Source organism: Nerophis lumbriciformis, linkage group LG34, assembly GCF_033978685.3.
Source record: "Nerophis lumbriciformis linkage group LG34, RoL_Nlum_v2.1, whole genome shotgun sequence".
NCBI classification, from domain to species: Eukaryota; Metazoa; Chordata; class Actinopteri; order Syngnathiformes; family Syngnathidae; genus Nerophis; species Nerophis lumbriciformis.
In genome coordinates, this window is record NC_084581.2 from 17,726,258 (window position 1) to 17,749,535 (window position 23,278).

A 23,278-nucleotide genomic window follows, 5' to 3' on the forward strand; every position below is an offset into this window, starting at 1 on the left:
CATTTTTGGCAAACTTTTACGAAGGAATGGCTCCTGTCTGGCCATTCTATCATACAGGCCTGATTGGTGGATTGCTGCAGAGATGGTTGTCCTTCTGGAAGGTTCTCCTCTCTCCACAGAGGAATGCTGTAGCTCTGACAGAGTGACCATTGGGTTTTTGGTCACCTCCCTGACTCGGACCCTTCACCCCTGATTGCTCAGTTTAGACGGCCGGCCAGCTCTAGGAAGAGTCCTGGTGGTACCAAATTTCCATTTACGAATGATTGAGGCCACTGTGCTCATTGGGAATTTCAATGCAGCAGCTATTTTTGTGTACGCTTCCCCAGATTTGTGGCTCAAGACAATCCAGTCTCGGAGGTCTGCAGACAATTCCTTCAACATCGTGCTTGTTTTGTGCTCTCCATTGCACTGTGAAGTGTGAGACCTTATTTATAGAAAAGTGTGTCACCTCCCAAATCATGTCCAACCAACTGAATTTACCACAAGTGGGCTCCAATCAAGCTGTAGGAACATCTAAAGGACAATCAGTTGAAACAGGATGCACTTGAGCTCACTTTTGAGCTTCATGGCAATGGCTGAGAATATTTGATTTCGGATATGTGATATCTGATTTCTTAATTTTTATTTATTTATTTTTTATATATATTTTCAAAAATCTTTAAAAAAAAACAAAAAACTACACACTACTCATTGTATGTAGAATTTTGTGGACAAAAGTGAATTATTTCTATTTTGGAATAAGGCTATAACATAACAAAATAAATAAAGAAAAGTGAAGCGCTGTGAATACTCTCTGGATGCACTGACTGAATGTATGTATGTGTATATACGTAGGTGTACCGTATTTTCCGCACTATAAGGCGCACCTAAAAACCACAAATTTTCTCAAAAGCTGACAGTGCGCCTTATAACCCGGTGCGCTTTATATATGGATAAATATTAAGATTCATTTTCATAAAGTTTCGGTCTCGCAACTTCGGTAAACAGCCGCCATCTTTTTTCCCGGTAGAACAGGAAGCGCTTCTTCTTCTACGCAAGCAACCGCCAAGGTAAGCACCCGCCCCCATAGAACAGGAAGCGCTTCTTCTTCTACTGTAAGCAACCACCCGCCCGCGTAGAAGAAGAAAAAGCGCGCGGATATCACCGTACGTTTCATTTCCTTTGTGTGTTTACATCTGTAAAGACCACAAAATGGCTCCTACTAAGCGTCAGGGATCCGGTTCATGAAAAGACGCAATCTCTCCATCCGCACACGGATTACTATTTCACAGCAACTGATATTCCTGTGAACCGCACTGTGGATACAACGGGAGCACGGGAATGAGAAGTCATCCTTCACTGTGGTTCTAGCTTGCCATGCTAATGGCCAGAAACTTCCACCCATGGTGATATTCAAAAGGAAGACCTTGCCAAAAGAGACCTTTCCAGCCGGCGTCATCATAAAAGCTAACTCGAAGGGATGGATGAAGAAAAGATGAGCGAGTGGTTAAGGTAAGTTTAAGTTTACGCGAAGAGGCCGGGTGGCTTTTTTCACGCAGCTCTGTCCATGTTGATATACGTATGTTTGTGATTGCACATTTGCGTACATTTTGGGAGTGAACAGAGTCGTTAGAACGCTGGTTTTTAATATATTATTAAAGTTTGACTGACCTATCTGACTGTTTTTTTGACATTCCTTTAGCGCAGTTAGATGCGGCTTACAACACGGGGCGGCTTATAGGTGGACAAAGTTTTGAAATATGCCGTTCATTGAAGGCGCGGCTTATAACCCAGGGCGCCTTATGGTGCGGAAAATACGGTATATATATACATCTACATATCTATAGATAGGTGTGTGTATGTATGTGTATATATATATATATATATATATATATATATATATATATATATATATATATATATACAGGTAAAAGCCAGTAAATTAGAATATTTTGAAAAACTTGATTTATTTCAGTAATTGCATTCAAAAGGTGTAACTTGTACATTATATTTATTCATTGCACACAGACTGATGCATTCAAATGTTTATTTCATTTAATTTTGATGATTTGAAGTGGCAACAAATGAAAATCCAAAATTCCGTGTGTCACAAAATTAGAATATTACTTAAGGCTAATACAAAAAAGGGATTTTTAGAAATGTTGGCCAACTGAAAAGTATGAAAATGAAAAATATGAGCATGTACAATACTCAATACTTGGTTGGAGCTCCTTTTGCCTCAATTACTGCGTTAATGCGGCGTGGCATGGAGTCGATGAGTTTCTGGCACTGCTCAGGTGTTATGAGAGTCCAGGTTGCTCTGATAGTGGCCTTCAACTCTTCTGCGTTTTTGGGTCTGGCATTCTGCATCTTCCTTTTCACAATACCCCACAGATTTTCTATGGGGCTAAGGTCAGGGGAGTTGGCGGGCCAATTTAGAACAGAAATACCATGGTCCGTAAACCAGGCACGGGTAGATTTTGCGCTGTGTGCAGGCGCCAAGTCCTGTTGGAACTTGAAATCTCCATCTCCATAGAGCAGGTCAGCAGCAGGAAGCATGAAGTGCTCTAAAACTTGCTGGTAGACGACTGCGTTGACCCTGGATCTCAGGAAACAGAGTGGACCGACACCAGCAGATGACATGGCACCCCAAACCATCACTGATGGTGGAAACTTTACACTAGACTTCAGGCAACGTGGATCCTGTGCCTCTCCTGTCTTCCTCCAGACTCTGGGACCTCGATTTCCAAAGGAAATGCAAAATTTGCATGGTTGGGTGATGGTTTGGGGTGCCATGTCATCTGCTGGTGTCGGTCCACTCTGTTTCCTGAGATCCAGGGTCAACGCAGCCGTCTACCAGCAAGTTTTAGAGCACTTCATGCTTCCTGCTGCTGACCTGCTCTATGGAGATAGAGATTTCAAGTTCCAACAGGACTTGGCGCCTGCACACAGCGCAAAATCTACCCGTGCCTGGTTTACGGACCATGGTATTTCTGTTCTAAATTGGCCCGCCAACTCCCCTGACCTTAGCCCCATAGAAAATCTGTGGGGTATTGTGAAAAGGAAGATGCAGAATGCCAGACCCAAAAACGCAGAAGAGTTGAAGGCCACTATCAGAGCAACCTGGGCTCTCATAACACCTGAGCAGTGCCAGAAACTCATCGACTCCATGCCACGCCGCATTAACGCAGTGATTGAGGCAAAAGGAGCTCCAACCAAGTATTGAGTATTGTACATGCTCATATTTTTCATTTTCATACTTTTCAGTTGGCCAACATTTCTAAAAATCCCTTTTTTGTATTAGCCTTACACAATATTCTAATTTTGTGACACACGGAATTTTGGATTTTCATTTGTTGCCACTTCAAATCATCAAAATTAAATGAAATAAACATTTGAATGCATCAGTCTGTGTGCAATGAATAAATATAATGTACAAGTTACACCTTTTGAATGCAATTACTGAAATAAATCAAGTTTTTCAAAATATTCTAATTTACTGGCTTTTACCTGTATATATGCGATGAGGTGGCGACTTGTCCATACTGTGTGTGTGTGTGTGTGTGTGTGTGTGTGTGTGTGTGTGTGTGTGTGTGTGTGTGTGTGTGTGTGTGTGTGTGTGTGTGTGTGTATATATACATATACCGTATTTTCCACACCATAAGGCGCCCTGGGTTATAAGCCGCGCCTTCAATGAACGGCATATTTCAAAACTTTGTCCACCTATAAGCCGCCCCGTGTTGTAAGCCGCATCTAACTGCGCTAAAGGAATGTCAAAAAAACAGTCAGATAGGTCAGTCAAACTTTAATAATATATTAAAAACCAGCGTTCTAACAACTCTGTTCACTCCCAAAATGTACGCAAATGTGCAATCACAAACATACGTATATCAACATGGACAGAGCTGCGTGAAAAAAGCCACCCGGCCTCTTCGCGTAAACTTAAACTTACCTTAACCACTTGCTCATCTTTTCTTCATCCATCCCTTCGAGTTAGCTTTTATGATGACGCCGGCTGGAAAGGTCTCTTTTGGCAAGGTCTTCCTTTTGAATATCACCATGGGTGGAAGTTTCTGGCCATTAGCATGGCAAGCTAGAACCACAGTGAAGGATGACTTCTCATTCCCTGTGGTGCGAATATTCACCGTACGTGCTCCCGTTGTATCCACAGTGCGGTTCACAGGAATATCAGTTGCTGTGAAATAGTAATCCGTGTGCGGATGGAGAGATTGCGTCTTTTCATGAACCGGATCCCTGACGCTTAGTAGGAGCCATTTTGTGGTCTTTACAGATGTAAACACACAAAGGAAATGAAACGTACGGTGATATCCGCGCGCTTTTTCTTCTTCTACGCGGGCGGGTGGTTGCTTACAGTAGAAGAAGAAGCGCTTCCTGTTCTATGGGGGCGGGTGCTTACCTTGGCGGTTGCTTGCGTAGAAGAAGAAGCGCTTCCTGTTCTACCGGGAAAAAAGATGGCGGCTGTTTACCGAAGTTGCGAGACCGAAACTTTATGAAAATGAATCTTAATATTTATCCATATATAAAGCGCACCGGGTTATAAGGCGCACTGTCAGCTTTTGAGAAAATTTGTGGTTTTTAGGTGCGCCTTATAGTGCGGAAAATACGGTATATGTATATATATATATATATATATATATATATATATATATATATATATATATATATATATATATATATATATATGTATATATACTGTATGAATTAGGGGTGCAACAATACATGTATTCGTATTGAACCGTTCGATACAATGATTTCGGTTCGGTTCATCAAATTCTGACAATACGCTCTGTGCTTAAAGCTCAGTAGATGTACGCTCCACTATGCAGCCTAAGTTGCGCCTCCCACTTTCATTCAGACCAAAGCAACCCATTGATCGTCATTGCCCACTCAATCTTTGGGATCCAAACGGTCGACCGCGAAAATTATAGAAAAAAAAAATTAGTGTGAATGTTGTCTGTCTATCCGTGTTGGCCCTGCGATGAGGTGGTGACTTGTCCAGGGTGTACCCCGCCTTCCGCCCGATTGTAGCTGAGATAGGCTTCAGCGACCCCGAAGGGAATAAGCGGTAGAAAATGGATGGATAGATGGAAAAAAAAAACATCCGGAGAATGGCCAACAGATCCGCAAATAGGCACGCATTTTAACTCCTGAACACACTCAAACGCCTCTGCCTCTTTCTCTTCTAGCCGCTTTCCAAACCGCAGCCATGCGCTACATCCGCTTGTCTTGCAAACGTGCATTGCATGACGTGCTCATAAATCATCGAGCTGCAACAATGACTGAATGTCTGACTGTTGCAACAAATCGGACATTTTAAAGTTAAAGTTAAAGTACCAATGATTGTCACACACACACTAGGTGTGGCGAGATTATTCTCTGCATTTGACCCATCACCCTTGATCACCCCCTGGGAGGTGAGGGGAGCAGTGGGCAGCAGTGGTGGCCGCGCCCGGGAATCATTTTGGTGATTTCTAACATCAAACAACTCTTCCCTCAACCACGAGTCCATGACCATCATCGCTCATCTGCAACGGGAAGCTGTAAGAGGCTCCGTGAACATTGCGGCCAAGTACGGATTTTGTGTTGATTTATTGTGCATACAAAACTAAACATTGACATGTGCAAAGGCTGTAATATATGACAAATCAAGGCGGCAGCTAAAGAAGGACTTCCCCATTTATCCCCTCCTTTACCACACAGGAAAAACCTGCCAGGTGAACAGCTGATTTTACTACTTCAGATGCTGACGTAAAAACCATGTGACTCACGTCCCATATGTGACCAAAATAAATATACTATGGTGCTAAGACTATATTGGCCATAAACAGTTAGCTTCTACAGTAACACCTACTGTAGAAGCTAACTGTTTATGGCCAATATAGTTTTAGCACCATAGTATATTTGCCCAAAGTGCGGCACAGGGGCCATCTGTGGCCCGTGATTAGATTGTCATTGGCCCCAGGCACATTAGAAAACATGCGCAAAAATCGGGAAAACAGCAAGAAGCACAATGAGAAAAAGCCAAAGTGTTGACATCAACCAATAACGACGAGAGAAACCTTTGTCTTAAAAAATAAAAAAATATATATATTTATAGTTGACGCAGGGGTAGATATTTGTTTGGTTTTTGGCTGAGACCAGGGATCTTGGGCTCGAAAAGGTTGGTGACCACTGTATTAGCACATGATTCAAAGAATAAATCAATCGGGTGATTACTACTTTTATGGCTGATGACTTGCAACCCTTTTCTGTTGTGGAAAATGTTGGGTTTGCTGCGAACACTTGAGCCCATAAGATTCCTTCACAAACCTATTTTACTGAAACCATAGTTCCTGTTTTGTACAAGACAAAAGCCCAATTAGAGACAGCAGTTTTTGTATTGCACCCGCTGTTACTCTGCTGCTAAGAATACACCACAGAAGATGGGTGATTTATCAGATGTATTTTTTAAATTTCATTATTAGTATTTTTCCCAAGCTGCTGTTTTTGTTTTATATGGTGCTAAGTATGCACAGCATAAAATGGGGCAGGTATAGCTGCACCAGGTACATTTAATTTAATTTTAAAACTGTACTTTTAAGTTGAAACAAAAATGTTCATAATTTTAATGAACTAAAAGTACAAAAAGTTTTGGTAATTTCTCTTTTTTTGTATCGAAAAAATGTCGAACCGTGACACTAAAATATTGAACCGAACCGTGAATTTTGTGTGTGTGTATATATATATATATATATATATATATATATATAGTAGAGATGTTCGATAATATCGGCCGATAAATGCTTTAAAATGTAATATCGGAAATTATCGGTATCGGTTTCCAAAAGTAAAATTAATTACTTTTTAAAAACGCCGCGAGCAAAGCATAACAACAACAACAAGAGTGTGTTGTTGCCGGTGCTGTAGCCGTGGCTAACACGCAAGCTCGCTCGGTGACTGACTAACGACACCATGTCTATGGTTTGGGATTATTTTAAAGTGTGTCTGACGGATAAAAAACTGGCAATTTGCAATGACTGCAAAAAGTTGGTTATGCGAGGAGGAACCAAGACCTTTTCCTTTAATACGAGCAATTTGATCTCCCACCTCTTCAAGAATCATAAGGAGATACACGATGAATACAAGCGGAAGATGGATGAAAAGCAAACACCGAAAAAAAGTAGTACCACACAGTTGTCGCTTAAAGACTCCGCCGAGAAAAAACTAAAATACAACAAAAACCACCCCGGGGCGAAAGCTCACGTTGTAGTCAGGGACAACGCACGCAGTATGGCAAAAGCTACGGTGGAGTTTGGTATGGCTAGTCTGCCCTGCATGGGGCACACTATGCAGCTTGCAGTGAACGGAGGTGCCCTGTCTCAACACAGCATTTCAGAAGCTCTGGCTGACTGGTAGGCCACTTCAAGCACTCACCACTAGCTTGCAGCACATTTGTGTTACTCATACAAATACGTTAGAGCAGGGCAGATTGAGCCCAGTTTATAATTTCCTGTTATACAGTATGCCAGGCAGTATTGCACTAAATGAGGACTATGTTATTGTTTACTTTATTACTCTAGTATGCTCTGGACTGAAGCTGTGTGCCTTCATTGTTTTTGTAGCTGTTGTTTTGAGGCATGTTTAAAAAAAAATTAAGAATATTGCACTTTCTTAGACTTAGATTTGGACTTTGTGAAAGTCAAAGTATAGTATTTCCCATAGTTGTAGTGGGTCTCAGGATTATCTCAGGGAGAGCATATCCCAAATTCCAAGCTGCTGTTTTGAGGCATGTTAAAAAAAAAAAAAAGCATTTTGTGATGTCAATAATAAATATGGCAGTGCCATGTTGGCACTTTTTTACATAATTTGAGTTAAAGTTGTTCTCTTTTTTTGGAAAACCTTGTTACATAGTTTAATGCATCCAGCAGGGCATCACAAAAAAATTAGGCATAATAATGTGTTAATTCCACGACCGTATATATCGGTCTCGGTTGATATCAGAATCGGTAATTAAGAGTTGGACAATATCGGAATATCGGATAGCGGCAAAAAAGCCATTATCGGACATCTCTAATATATAGTGTATATATATATATATATATATATGTGTATATATATATATATATATATATATATATATATATATATATATATATATATATATATATATGCATAAAATAAAACATTGATGCTAGCATACAATGCTAACAAAAGGGGACCAAAAATAGTGAATTTATTTGAAAAAAACGTAATTGCTACCAATAAAGCCAGAACTCCAAAAAGTGTTGCAAACATCGCTTAAGAAAGCAAGTAAAGATGAAAATAGAACCTCCTTGAGGGATGTAAAAAATGACACATGCGAGTCAGAGGACGCCCGGAGTCTTCACAGCAGCATCATCATTAATAATTTAAGCTAATGTCATTAGGCCTCAGCTCCTTTTCAGACGCTTTTAATTAAATGATGAATGGCCTCCCAGCTGCCTGTTAAATAATGCTGCTTGTGACATCACCAGCGGGTGCCAGCGCTGCGGCATAAGGTAGATATCCTTTTTTTAAAAGGCGCAATGTTTAACGCATGGGTGACGGGAGACAGATAGATGTGCTCGCTCACACATGCACGCACGCGCGCACACACACACATAAATGCCATCTGCTTGAAGCCAAGATTCAATATAGCCGACAGGCCGTCAGCCAGCGAACAGGCATTGCAAGCTGTTCAGTCATACCAAGCTGTTAGGAAACACTTCATATCATCTTCCTAATAAAATCACTCAAAATACAACATGTCTGTAGAAAAAAAGAAAAAGAAATGGGTCAAGGAAGAAGAGTAGGATGTATGTAAGTGTGATAGGACAGAAGGAAGGAAGGAAGGTTGAAAAAAAAAAAAGGTCCACTCTTTAAGAGTGAGGCCAGAGTAGAGGAACAACAGGTAGGTATGAGGACCCCCAGGGGTGGTGGCTTCCAAAAGGCCTATGAGAACAGCCCACTCCCCTCCTGTGTCTGTGATGAGTCATGCACCCCCTGCTATGTATCGGATGGCTGCCGTGACAATAGAATCATCTCTGTAGCTGCAGGCACACACACACACACACACACACACACACACACACACACACACACACACACACACACACACACACACACACACAAGACCTTGATGACACATTTTATGACATGCCTCTGACTCATAGGTCAGGCCACAGCATTAGGTACAACTGCAGTCTAACCCAGTGGTTCTCAAATTGGCCCCTGGGCTTCGCTGAGTGAGTGTGGCACAATGACTTGAGGGGGGATGTCAACAACAAAGGAAAAAATACAAACAGACTTATTTCATTTGTCATTTTTATGGGCCAAAAGTGTTTGGGAACCACTGTTAACTATCACACACATTACGAAAGATCATATTGGTCCATATTGGTACGTCCTTAAAACCAGCAGAGCACTCCTCCTAATTAAGGATCTATGGCTCGCGTTGCGTTCTCCCCATAGGTCCTTAAAGTGCCAGTAGAGTGGAAAAACACGTTGCCTCTATATTGAAGCTAAATAGATATGATCAAATTAGTATAAATCTTAGAGAGATTCCCGAGCCATATTGAGAGTTAATGAGCAAGCCAGTCTCGTGATCCGCGACGTAAAGTTAGGAACCAGAGATCCCTTCAACATCAACAACAATGCTAAGCATGCAGACTTTGTGAGAGCCAACAATGATTGCTTTAAGACAATTGATGATACAGAATCTTATATTTTTGAACCCGAACAAAAAGAGGATGAGCAATAAGTTTTAAAAGCCGAGTGCTAAACGGATGCAGCGTTATTGAAACACTCTAGCATCAGCAGCATTTCGAGGTGCTAAACGTACAAACTAACCATAACAATCCATGATAAAACAAACACTCACTGTACAATTTTTACACTTGCTGGGATGCCGACTGACGGGAAGCTCACATAATTCTGTTTAAAAGAAGATCCAATCGCAATCCACATAAAGGGTTAAAAAAAGTTGCCGCAACTGGCGTCTTTTTTGCCATCTCGGGAGATGTCGAAGTCGACCAGTCTCTCGGTTCACAGCCACATGTGTCTAGTACCAGGTGAGAAATGCATGAATTATAATCTAGAATTAACATTTAGCAAGTTTGTGACGAAGCAGAAGCAGAAGCAGCCGCCGGCTCAGTGTGTCAACAATAGCAGCATAAGCTAGCATTAGCTCACTGCTAACAATGCCCCCCTAAAGGCCATTTGCGTTAGCGCTTATGATACCAATATGACTCCATCCACCATTTTCTACAGCATGTCCCTTTCGGGGTCATGGGGGTGACTGGAGCTTCTCCCAGCCGCATTCGGGCGGAAGGCGGGGTACACCCTGGATAAGTCGCCACCTCATCGCAGGGCAAACACAGAGACAACATTCACACTCTACTCATATTTGGTTAATTTCCAGGTCCCTACATGTAAGTGAGTATTGTTGGCGGTTTCTGGATGTTTTTTAGAGAGTATAATGGGCGCAATAGAAGAACCTCGATCTGCTTACTCAATTGTTAACTATTTAATGACTATTTCGAACGCATAAAAAAAACCAAGCATGTGTTCTTGTCTTACATAAGGATCTCTTTCCAATACAGTATGACTGATCCGATATTATGGTCAGAGTGCAGAAGCTTTACAACAATGACGTTGAATCTACAGAAATTGGCGAGGATATTCGGAAGGGAATATTCAAAATGGCTGACTAAATTTGTGGCATTTGTGGATTGTATGGTTTATTGGATACAAAGAAACACAACTAACAGGGTTGTGCCTCTCTGATTTGATATGCATCTCGATACATGGGTTACGATACGATTCACTAACAATGCCTTTTAAAACATTACGATTCGATTTGATGCATATGTAAGCTTTGCATGGTGAAGAGAAAATTAAATGGATCATGCATCATGTCAGAACAATGTCATGTGTTTATTTTTGCAATAGACATACAAAACAGGTGGTTCCTGTATTATTAGAAAACAGTAGAACTATCAACTTCAAAGCATTGAAATTCAAAAACTTAAAGAACAGATGTGTAAGTTTAAAAATGCAAATTATGATTAGAACTGTAAATAACTGTTATTCTGTTGATTCTTAGTTTAGTTTTAATTTTAATTTCTTATACATTGTTAAACGTTAGAGTATCAAATTTGATCAAAAGACCGAAGGGTTGTGATATTCAAGAACAAAAATAATTAACGACTGGCTCATTGATATGAACAAAAGTTTTGTTTTTATTTGAAGCCTGACAGTGATGAAACACTTCCATCTCAACCAAGGCAGAAAAAGCGGCAGCTGTGTGCGAGACCTCTCTGCTTGAACGAGAATGGATTGGACTTTATTGTCATTGCACTTAAAAGTACAACGAAATGTGTTTTCATTGCAAGCTGTCTAAGAGTAGACGGACCGGACCGCCTGTGAGGAAAGTCTCACAGCAGCATCGCTTGTACGTTTAATACATTACAGCTTTCAAGTCATCCAAAAATAATTGCTAGATTTGTCGATAGCCGCTTTTGAGAAATAAAGTCAGTAAGAGGAGTTGGAAAGATACTAGATTTACAGAGAGTCGCCAAGTCGACAACACTGCGCTGAAAGTGTGTGTGTGTGTGTGTGTGTGTGTGTGTGTGTGTGTGTGTGTGTGTGTGTGTGTGTGTGTGTGTGTGTGTGTGTGTGTGTGTGTGTGTGTGTGTGTGTGTGTAAAATAAAGACGCAAAGACCCGCCTTACTTTGCTTATGATTGGTTTTCACTGCGTGGTGCCTTCCCTGGTTGGCTAAATTTAGGCACAATAATTGATGGATTGGTAGAAAATGGATGGATGGATGGGTCTAGGATTGTTTTTTTCGGTAAGTCAATCAGAATTACCAGCAGGCCGCGAGAAAACAAGTTTATTATTATGAAAAAATAAATAGAGAGTTGTAAAGGGGAAAATATAACTGTGAGAAATGTGTGGCTTGTGGCGTGAGAAAGGGTTAAATTGCGTGACTCTCACTCAGGCTTGGCAGCTCTGAGCTAGGTCTTAGCACAATGAACAGTGTAGTGGATACTGTGTTTACCTCGCAGAGTTGTGGCTGAGTTGGAACTCCAAGTCTTTCAAATCAGTGTCCCTTGTCTTGCCAGTTGGTAGCTCTGCCAGCATTAGCATCCTTAGCTGCCCCATCGTTGGCTTGAGTGTCCCGATGCCGTCACAACAGGTGAATGCTCAGATTAGTTGTGGCGCCGCTACTTTATCGCTGTTTTCCAAATATTATATATGGCCATACTTTAAAAAAAAAAAAAAAAGTATATTCCAAACGTTTACCACACTTTAGATTTAATATTCGAGGGTGCATTGTTTGTAAACTCTTTCGGTGTTGTCCGCTATGTTGCTTTGTCATCAGTCGCAAACGAGAACAGCACTCTCCTATTAGAAGATTAGAGCGGCTATATTTTGTATCAGATCTACAATTGACCAATTCATGACTTTCCAACCGGACATCGCACTCTGCTGCTACATTCCTGCATTGTCTAGTGAGTAATGGACACTCTAAGACACACCCTATGGTGCAATAAACTTTAAAAAATACACAAAACAACCAAAAAAATTACTTATTACCCTCATTTTGCCAAAATCTTAATTATCTTTGGACCAACAATCATGGAGAAACCATGACTTTTGTGTGAAGTATGTCATGTGTGGTGGCTGCCTCAAATGTATGTGTAATCACTATGTATCACTCATGTATTATTATGACTGATCTTTCTTTTTTGTAACAGGCTAAGTGAATAAGTGTACTTTTGTACTTATTTTCCCATTATTTTCTGCACAATAACAATATGTTTACACTGGCAAGCAGTAGAGAATATGGAGTGATTTTTGGTCCAGAACATATTTTGCTTTCGTCATTATTGACGTATTTCTTGCCACTTTATGTTGTATACTTTTCTAAGATTTTCAGTTCACTTTGTCATCTGTTATTACACCCAAAATGTGGTTTCTTTCACTAATTCAATGTCCGTCTCTTGGTATTTGTGTTTGACTTTCTCTTCTGCTGCTACCAGATTGCATTATTTTAGTTTTACGGAAATTCAAAGATGGTCTGTTTTTGTCAAACCATCTCTTTATTTTGTTTATTTTGTATGTGTTCAATTTTAAACAACACACAGACATTGTGTCATGTGTTTACCTTGCACAAGACGCTGTAATCTGTGACTCTCCGGTGTTGGACTGCGAACCTTCACTTCCCATACTTGTCTTCTTTCCGGGTTGTGGGGAAATCGATGTAAAAGCTTTCCACAATTCTAGTGGGTGGATCAACTCCATGCTGCACAACAGGACATTTTTACACGTCAAAAAACTAACGAGGAAGCCCCGCAAACCCATAGGGTCAGTTAAAAGTTGGTAGTAGTCATGGCGCCTTGTAGTCACATGAGTGCCTTTTGACCAATCATTGAGGAGCTCGCCTGAAACTGAGTTAGCCAAACTCTCTTTATACACGACTCTGACTATGCGTACCACAGTTTGAAAATCACTAATATAGAGGATCTTTGACTAGTGTTTATATAGTAGGTCCTTAAAAAGAGCATTAAACTCCTGTCATATTGAGAATTTTTTACCTTTTAAAAGAATGGTGAGATCCTGTCATATTGAGAACTTTTGGCTAGCATTTTTACCACAGTAGGTCCTTAAAAAAGCAGAGGGTTCCTGTCATATGAGGATCTTTAACTAGTGTTTCTATAGGAGGTCCTTAAAACAGCAGTGTGTTTTTTTCATACAGAAAATATTTGACTAGCATGTTTGCAAATGTCCTTAAACACAGCAGAGCACTCCTGTCACCTGGAGGATCTTTGATTGCCGTTTTTACATTATGTACTTAGAAAACAGCCAAGTGCTCTTGTCACATAAAATATGACTGGTGTTTTTTTAATCCCGCACTAGGTTTTTGAATAGTGCTCCTGTCATAGAGAGGATCTTTGACTTGTAAACATATTGCTTTTAATAATCCCAGAAAGGGACAAGCAGTAGGAAATGGATGGAGGGATGGATAGTTGAATTTGTAACTATACTAGCCATTTAGTGAGGTAAAATGTGAGGGTATACACTGATATTTTATACAGAATAATACTAGTAGTAATGGGAAAAGTTCTATAACATTTCCACCCTGATTGTTGTTGAGGGTATTGCAGCAGTTATTTTGGGGGGTTATGCGCCATTTTCTCTTATTGTACACGTGTAGACATTGTGATGTTGTGTGATTCAGTCCATCTGTCAATGCAATATAGTTATAATAAAGTAACTTTTGACATCATTACCTACTAAATTGGACATTATGGCCTAACAAATATATTTATTTAGCATTATTTTGAGACCAATTTAAGTACTACTGTAATCAAAATATATAAAAATAAGAATGCATGTAACCCTTTGAAACACAATAGACTGTTATTTCTCATTAGTATTTTTTACAATTGTAATTGGGAGGTGTATAACTTTTGATTATCCTAAAACAACAAAAATAAACTGGATTCTCAAACTATTTTAGCAAAAATTGTATTTAATTATTTAAAAATTGAAATCTTAATGTGCAGTTTTATCTCCAATTGGAAAAACTAGGTGAGGTGTTTTTCTAGACTGGTACTGAACATTACTTTAAGTCTATTTTTGTAGCAGAATCAGCCCTAGAAATAGACAGACATTATGTGGTTTGTACAGAAATGTAAAAATGAAGTTTGTTAGTGTCACCCTTTTGATTGGCTGACTGACATTGACATAAGCGGTTTCTCTACTTAAAACCGAAAAAAACTTTTTTTTTTACATGACTACAACTTAATAAACAGTCATAAGTTTCATGTGTAAGAAGTTATCCAACAAGATCACAGGAATTATTGCAAAAAAAAAAATTAGCTTTGTAGCTATTTTTCATCTAATATATTTTAAATACAGTACACTGTAACATATTCTGTTGCTTTTCTATTAAAGCGGATAAAAGTTAAGTTAGATAAAATAATGCGACCACTATTACAAGTTTGAGTATCACTAATTGATATTAGCTACTGGTTAAGTGTAATGGCAGACAGCAGTAGTGATAGTTGTGTCGTCTAACCAGACCACATTGATACAAAATCAATGAAAACAATGGAGTCATTCATCATGTCGTCTGAAATTTAGACCCACAATCTGTTCAAATGTTTCTCCCACTGTCTGACTCTCCAACTCTGTGTGTGTGTGTGTGTGTGTGTGTGTGTGTGTGTGTGTGTGTGTGTGTGTGTGTGTGTGTGTGTGTGTGTGTGTGTGTGTGTGTGTGTGTGTGTGTGTGTGTCTGCTTAGTCATCCGTACACTGGTGTAGGTTTCTCCCAGTGTGTTTTTTTAATCACTCTCATCAGATTAGCTGAGCAGGGGGGCAGTCGAGGCCAAACGCTTCACAATTAACAGCGCAGAACTGACACACCAAAGCACGCGCACACACACAAATCCATCAGTGGCTTTTCATATGTGTGCATGGAGTAAAGCTGCATTAAATCATGTGTGCTGATCCGCTCACTCACTCTTGAAAGACAGCGAGAGAATCTCCAATCAAGCGGCGGTGATTACGGAGACCACCTCCGGGCGTCAGTCAGGTGAAGAGTCTGCTTCCTCCCCACGCCACATAGATGAAATGCTGCTTTTGACACTAATCCCACAATCTGATGAGATCTATTAGAAGAGCTGTATGAACCATTCAGCATTTACAAAGATAATAATTGATGACCAGGAGCTACTGCAATGCTACATCTTTAAATACACCCCATGACTAACATGTCTTCAACCTTGACATGGAGCTATTGTACGTTACTAACTAACCTTCAAAATGTACATTATAAACTACATGACCATCTGGTCTTTAACATTTACATGAAACTACATGACTAACTAGTCTTCAAAATGTACATTATAACTACATGACTAATTAGTCTTCAACTTTGACATAAACTACAGTACATGACTAACTAGTCGTATAACGTGTACATGAAACATGACTAACTAGTCCTCAATATGTACATTATAAACTACATGACTAACTAGTCTTTACAATGTACATTATAAACTGCATAACTAACTAGTCTTCAACTAGAGATGCGCGGTTTGCGGACACAACCGCGGAGTCCGCGGATTATCCGCGGATCGGGCGGATGAAATTTAAAAAAAATAAGATTTTATCCGCTCGCGGGTCGGGTCGGGCGGATTAATTAGATTTTTTTTTTTTTTTTTTTTTTTTTTTTTTTTTTTTTGCGGGTGGCAGTTAAACCAATTGGGAAATATATATACATAGTTAAATGTTGTTACCCACATACGAAAAACGAGCAGGAACCTGCAGCATATGCCACAACAGAAGAAAAAAAAAAAAAGAGATGGACACTTTTACGGAGCGGAGGGACGCCTCGCCGGGGTCCGGGACCGAGGCTCCTTCCCCCGAGAGGGCCCCACCGGGAGCCGTAGCTGAGGCGATCCGCGAGAAGGGCCCGACGCACGTCCAGGGTCACTACCGCGCCCACCGCACCGACACCCCGCCTCGTCCGCTTTCGCCGCGGCCGGCGTCACGCGCAGCAGGTAAGCAGCTTACCTGCCCGCCACCCCCGTGGCCGGGGGCTCGTAACATGGGTCACTCCGCGCGCTCCGCCCGCGCAGCTTACCTGCTTGCTCGCAAAATGATTATTAGCATTCAGACAGGTTAAAATGTTGCTAAAACCATCACTTTTCTATCAGTCACAGTGACTTTTCAAAACAAAAATATTACAGCAAAAATCATATGGGTTGATTGACATGTTTATTCTGTAAGCTAACTTCAATAGTTTGAAATTATTTTGACAGTTAATGCCAGTTATCCTGTCAACCTTTCACAAGACTTCAATTTGTTAATTGAAAGTATAAATAGTATAAACACTTTTAACAGTATGTCGTGCTGTGAAATACAGCCGACAGGATGGCGCACCAAACACAAAGCAAGGCCATGCTGCAGGAGAAGAAAGGACTTCTTTCATTTAAGGTTTGTGATAAACCATCAAACTCATTCGTTAAAAGGACTCTATAGTAATATAAAGCGAATTTTTCTGGACATTATCATGCAAGAAAAGTTTATTTTTGGGATCGCGATCACCGCGTAATGATTTTTAAAGGTTGCATTACATTATTAACTGTCCCATGTGATCAGCCAGTGCGATTGGAAGTCCATGCTCAATTATTGCCTCCGTAAATAAAACTTCGGCATTTATCACATCCAAAGAATCTGTTTGGGCGACGAAAAACGTTGAAAGTTTTCCACTTGTATCGCTAGCAACGGCATTAGACTTGTGTTTTTTTGTCCCAACGTGGTCTTTTACATCACTAATTCCTCCGTGTCCGATCGAAAAATCTTGTCTGCACAAGGTGCAATTCGCGTAGTTTTCACCCTTTTTTTTTTTTTTTAATTAATATTAGATATATAACAACGGGCGGATGGCGGGCGGATGCAGTTCTGATCAAACGTTACATCGGGTGGATGGCGGATGGTTGACGACTTTCTGCCGCGGTTGCGGATGAAATAAATTGCCTATCCGCGCATCTCTATCTTCAACTGTGATATAATAAACTACAAGACTAACTAGTCCTCAAAATGTACATTATGAACTACAAGACTAAGAAATCTTAAAAATAGTCATCATAAACTACATAACTAACCAGTCTCCAACCTTGACATACAGTAATAAACTACATGACTAACTAGTCTCCAACCGTTACATGATAAACTCAATTATAAACTAGTTTTCAACCTTGACATAACAAACTACTGTACATGACTAACTCAGCTTTAACATTCACATGAAACAACATGACTAACTAGTCTTCAAAAAGTAGGTTAAACTATATAACTAGTCTTCAATCTTGACATGGAACTACATGGCTTACGCGTCTTCGACAGAGACATAAAAAATGTCATGACTAACTAGTTTTCAACTGTGACAGAATGAACTAAATGACCAAGTAGTCTTCAACCTTGACATAATAGACTACTGTACATGACTAAATAGTCTTCAAAATGTACATTATAAACTACATAACTAGTCTTCAAAATGCACACTATAAACTACACAACTAGTATTGCAATTTAAATATTAAACTACTTGACTAACTAGTATTTAACTTTGACATAATAAACTACTGTACATGACTAATGGGTTGTACTTGTATAGTGCTTTTCTACCTTCAAGGTACTCAAAGCGCTTTGACACTACTTCCACATTTACCCATTCACACACACATTCACACACTGATGGAGGGAGCTGCCATGCAAGGCGCTAACCAGCACCCATCAGGAGCAAGGGTGAAGTGTCTTGCTCAGGACACAACGGACATGACGAGGTTGGTACTAGGTGGGGATTGAACCAGGGACCCTCGGGTCGCGCACGGCCATTCTTCCACTGCAATGTACATTATAAACTACATAACTAACTAGTCTTGAAAATGTACATAATAAATTACATGACTAACTAGTCTTCAATTTTGACATTAAACTACATGGCTCACTAGTTAACGGAAACATAATAAACAACATGATTAACTAGTCTTCAACATTGATATGAACTACAAGTTTCGCTAATCTTAAACATTGACATAATAAACTACATGACTAACTGGTCTTCAACATTGACATAATAAAATACATGATTAAGTAGTCTTTAATGTTTACATTAAACTAACTAGTCCTTAAAATGTACATTATAAACTACATATCTAACTAGTCTTAAAAATGTACATCATAAACTACATAACAAACTAGTCTTAAAAATGTGCATTATAAACTACATAAGTCTTCAACCTTGACATACTAAACTACATGACTAACTAGTCTTCAATCTTGACATAATAAACTAAATTATTAACTAGTCTTCAACGTTGACATAAACGCAATGATTAACTAGTCTTCAATGATGACATATTAAACTACTGTACATGACTAACTAGTCTTCAAAATGTACATTGTAAACTTCTTAACTAGTATTAAACCCTGACATAATAAACTACACGACTAACTAGTATTTAACCTTGACATAATAAACTGTGAGTTACTAGTCTTCAACCGAGACATAATTAATTAAATAACTAACTAGTCTTCAACGTTAATAAGCTACATGACTAAATAGTCAGGTAGAAACAGTACTGTACATGTCACAACAACAGCTATTTATACTGTAATGTTGTGTGTTTCGATGTCTATTTGATGATGCCATGTCAGCAAGTATTTCTAATTACTCCGCGATCCTCCTGAATTGAATTACGATTGAGAACTTGATATTTATGTATTTATCTGTACAACACAGTGTGAGCAACGTGATTTACATATACCGCTGACGACTACTTTTTGCTTTTTTTTTCCTTTTACAAACTCTGTTTCTCCGACTCATACACCAGGGGTGTCCAAACTACGGCCCGCGGGCCATATTACAAGCTTAACAAGAAGATTGGCTTGCAGCGTGTTTTTGGCCAAATGTATTCCCCTGTGTATTGAATTGGAGTGATCTTGCCGCCCTCAAGTGGGGCCAAGATAGTACCGATGGCACAGCATCAGTATAAACAAAACAACCCAAACAACGTTCCCCATTCATGGTGTAAATTACCTAATAACCAACAAATAAAGTCAACACACGGTGACACAAAACACACCTCCTGCTCATTGAACTTTGTGGATATTATAAAACATGTATGATTCCCGGGGGCGGCCACTGCTGCTGCTCACTGCTCCCCTCACCTCCCAGTGGGTGATCAAGGGTGATGGGTCAAATGCAGAGAATAATTTCGCCACACCTAGTGTGTGTGTGTGACAATCATTGGTACTTTAACTTTAACTTTTATAATTCAGTTACACAGATATAAATCCATTACAGTGCATGATGGGTGATATGCAAAACACTCTCTGCACAAAGTTCTCCATGATTGATGCATTTTAGCTGCTTGATATTTCTGATTGATTACAAAGCTTTGTGGAGGTAGTCAGGGAAAAAAACAAGGTAGGAGTCGAACCTTCAAATACTTTTGATATTCAATGTTTTATCCTGTATACTTCATATAGCATTGTCGTCAGGGTCTGATGTGGGGGGGTTGTTAAAGTTAAAGTAGTTGAAGTTACGTGTTGATGTTCAGACTGTTATAATGATAAATAAATGATAAATGGGTTGGGTGGCAGAGGGGTTAGTGCATCTGCCTCACAATACGAAGGTCCTGAGTAGTCTTGGGTTCAATCCCGGGCTCGGGATCTTTCTGTGTGGAGTTTGCATGTTCTCCCCGTGACTGCGTGGGTTCCCTCCGGGTACTCCGGCTTCCTCCCACCTCTAAAGACATGCACCTGGGGATAAGTTGATTGGCAACACTAAATTGGCCCTAGTGTGTGGATGTGAGTGTGAATGTTGTCTGTCTACCTGTGTTGGCCCTGCGATGAGGTGGCGACTTGTCCAGGGTGTACCCCGCCTTCCGCCCGATTGTAGCTGAGATAGGCTCCAGCGCCCCCCGCGACCCCAAAGGGAATAAGCGGTAGAAAATGGATGGATGGATGGGTTGTACTTGTATAGCGCTTTTCTACCTTCAAGGTACTCAAAGCGCTTTGACACTACTTCCACATTTACCCATTCACACACTGATGGAGGGAGCTGCCATGCAAGGCGCTAACCAGCACCCATCAGGAGCAAGCGTGAAGTGTCTTGCTCAGGACACAACGGACATGACGAGGTTGGTACTAGGTGGGGATTGAACCAGAGACCCTCGGGTCGCGCACGGCCATTCTTCCACTGCGCCACGCCGTCCCCATATAGCTTGCTTTAATCCATGCAAACTGAATTGTTATTTTGGTACAAAAGATTGTTGTGACATTACAATCAAACGCTTTGCTGTGTGGGGAAAAAAAAGTTGTGTGTGCGCGCGCATCCATATAACAGCGGATTTGCAATTACCGTAAAAAATATTGCTTTACCACAGTTTGTACCGTATTCTTAAATGCTTGGCAAACTTCCATCTTCCATTAGGTATGAAATTATTATGCAGGCTTAAAGCATTTCCATCACAAATTACATGTAAAAACAGCTGATCACAGATCACTCTGAGACAGCACACATAGTTGTACTAAATAATAAGATAAAACAACTAAAGTTAGTGTAGTGATTTCGATATCAAATGTATTTAGATGCTGATGCTAATATAATTACATTACATATATATTTACTATCTATATAAGTGCAAATAGTTCAGAACTGTATAAATATATATATACTGTATATACTGCATATTGTGTGTGTGTGTGTGTGTGTGTGTGTGTGTGTGTGTGTGTGTGTGTGTGTGTGTGTGTGTGTGTGTGTGTGTATATGTATCAGTGACGTGCGGTGAGGTTCATGACTGGTGAGGCACTGACTTCATCACAGTCAGATTTACAAACATATGAACCCTAAAGAGTATCTTATTCACCATTTGATTGGCAGCAGTTAACGGATTATGTTTAAAAGCTCATACCAGCATTCTTCCCTGCTTGGCACTCAGCATCAAGGCTTGGAATTGGGGGTTAAATCACCAAAAATTATTCCCGGGCGCGGCGCCGCTGCTGCCCACTGCTCCCCTCACCTCCCAGGGGGTGATCAAGGGATGGGTCAAATGCAGAGGACAAATTTCACCACACCTAGTGTGTGTGTGTGTGTGTGTGTGACAAGCATTGGTACTTTAACTAAACTTTAACTTTACACATACAAACTGTAGCACACAAAAAAGCACATTTAATAAAAAAAAACGTTATTATGGTCTTACCTTTACTTATAAGTGCGGGAACAGTGGTGTTCGTGTTGGAGGAGTTGTGAATGAATGAAATATGAAATCCGTGCTGCAGTATGCAGGTGTACCTAATGTTGTGTCCCTGCAGTCGTTCACGGCTCCTCCGGCGCGAGCATTGTTGTTTTTGCACTTTTTGGCTTCTTGTTAAGTGACTTTTTTTGGGTGGATTCGGTCTTGCACGTGGAGGGTTTGGGTGTGGGCTTTGGTTGGTGTGGCGCTCCCGTCGGGGGGTGCATTCTGCGCGGGGGTGCATTAACCGGCACCAGGAGGCGGGATTACTGCAAGCCTCACACAGTACGTCTTCGCAGCAGTTTTATGATTGCTCAGCACAAGAAATACGTTACACACATAAAGTTGTTGACAAAGTACACTGTACATTATATACCTCAGCTAACTAAACTATGGAAATGTATAATATAATTCATATAGCAATACGGTCTCACTGCACAGCAGGCCAGCAGTTAGCCGAGTCATTGCGCAATCCATGGCGAGGCACAACTGAGTGACGTGCCTCAACTGGCTGCTGATCACCGCACCGTCTCTTCTCAGTATTTGAACGGTAAATGTGAAAATTCAGCGATTTTGAATAAAAATCATCTAAAACTGGTGAAGTTAAATGGAAAATAACTTTATAGTATAATCACTGGATACATATATAACAATTTAATTAATTTTTTTTCTTTTTACATTTTTTTTCTTTCCATGATGGCAGGTGAGGCCCTGCCTCAAATGCCTCCAGTGACTGCACTGATTATATATATATATATATATATATATATATATATATATATATATATATATATATATATATACATATATATATATATATATATATATATATATATATAGCATATAAAGTGTGGACACCCCAGCTTTGAATACATGTATTCCTGTGTACTTACTACTACTACTGGGTAGAGCAGGGAGCTTGTTGATTGTATTGAGCACTGCTGCCACCTAGCTGCAGGCCTGTGAATCGCTCTAACATGAATACTAGAGTTTAAACGATAAATAATGACGCCTCACTGTGACCCTCCAGGGGGTTCCCGACCCACTTTTTGAGAAACACTGCTTTAGTGAGTGTGATGATGTTGTTTTGTCATTTAATTCTAAATATATTTATGAATTCAACATGACAGCATGGAACAATCAAATGATTGTTTTTTGGGGGGGATCAAAGGAAGACCTGTGGATGGTTGTGTACCACTGTTGCTAACCCCTCAGTAAGGAAAGTAGCTATTGGCTGTCTTTAAAGTCGGTAGAAGTTGCTAATTAATTGCAATTGACACCTTCGGACAGAAGAATAACGTTGCAGGAGGGATAATAAGTCAGTTTTAAAAATGCTAATTTTGATTAGAACTGCAAATGAACTTCTGTTGATTCTTAGTTTGTTTTCTTCACATTTAAATGAATTTTGCTCTGCATTGTTAAACGTTAGAGTATAAAATTAAAAAAAGAATGTAAGGTTGTGACA

At 40.0% G+C, this 23,278-nt stretch overlaps 1 protein-coding gene across 6 annotated transcripts in view; it reads left to right on the forward strand.

Moving 5' to 3' along the window:
- The window catches only part of eya4 (EYA transcriptional coactivator and phosphatase 4), a 113,091-nt gene that overhangs the window by 30,317 nt on the left and 59,496 nt on the right, over nt 1–23,278 (forward strand). Inside the window, exon 1 of one of the 6 annotated variants that reach the window (XR_012049325.1) lies at nt 11,813–11,847. The exons of 4 other annotated variants lie outside the window; for them this stretch is intronic. The gene's annotated coding sequence lies outside the window, so the exon portion shown is untranslated. Of the gene's footprint in view, nt 1–11,812; nt 11,848–12,148; nt 12,196–23,278 lie in introns of those variants that run through there. One more of the 6 variants, XR_012049326.1, reaches the window with a different exon arrangement.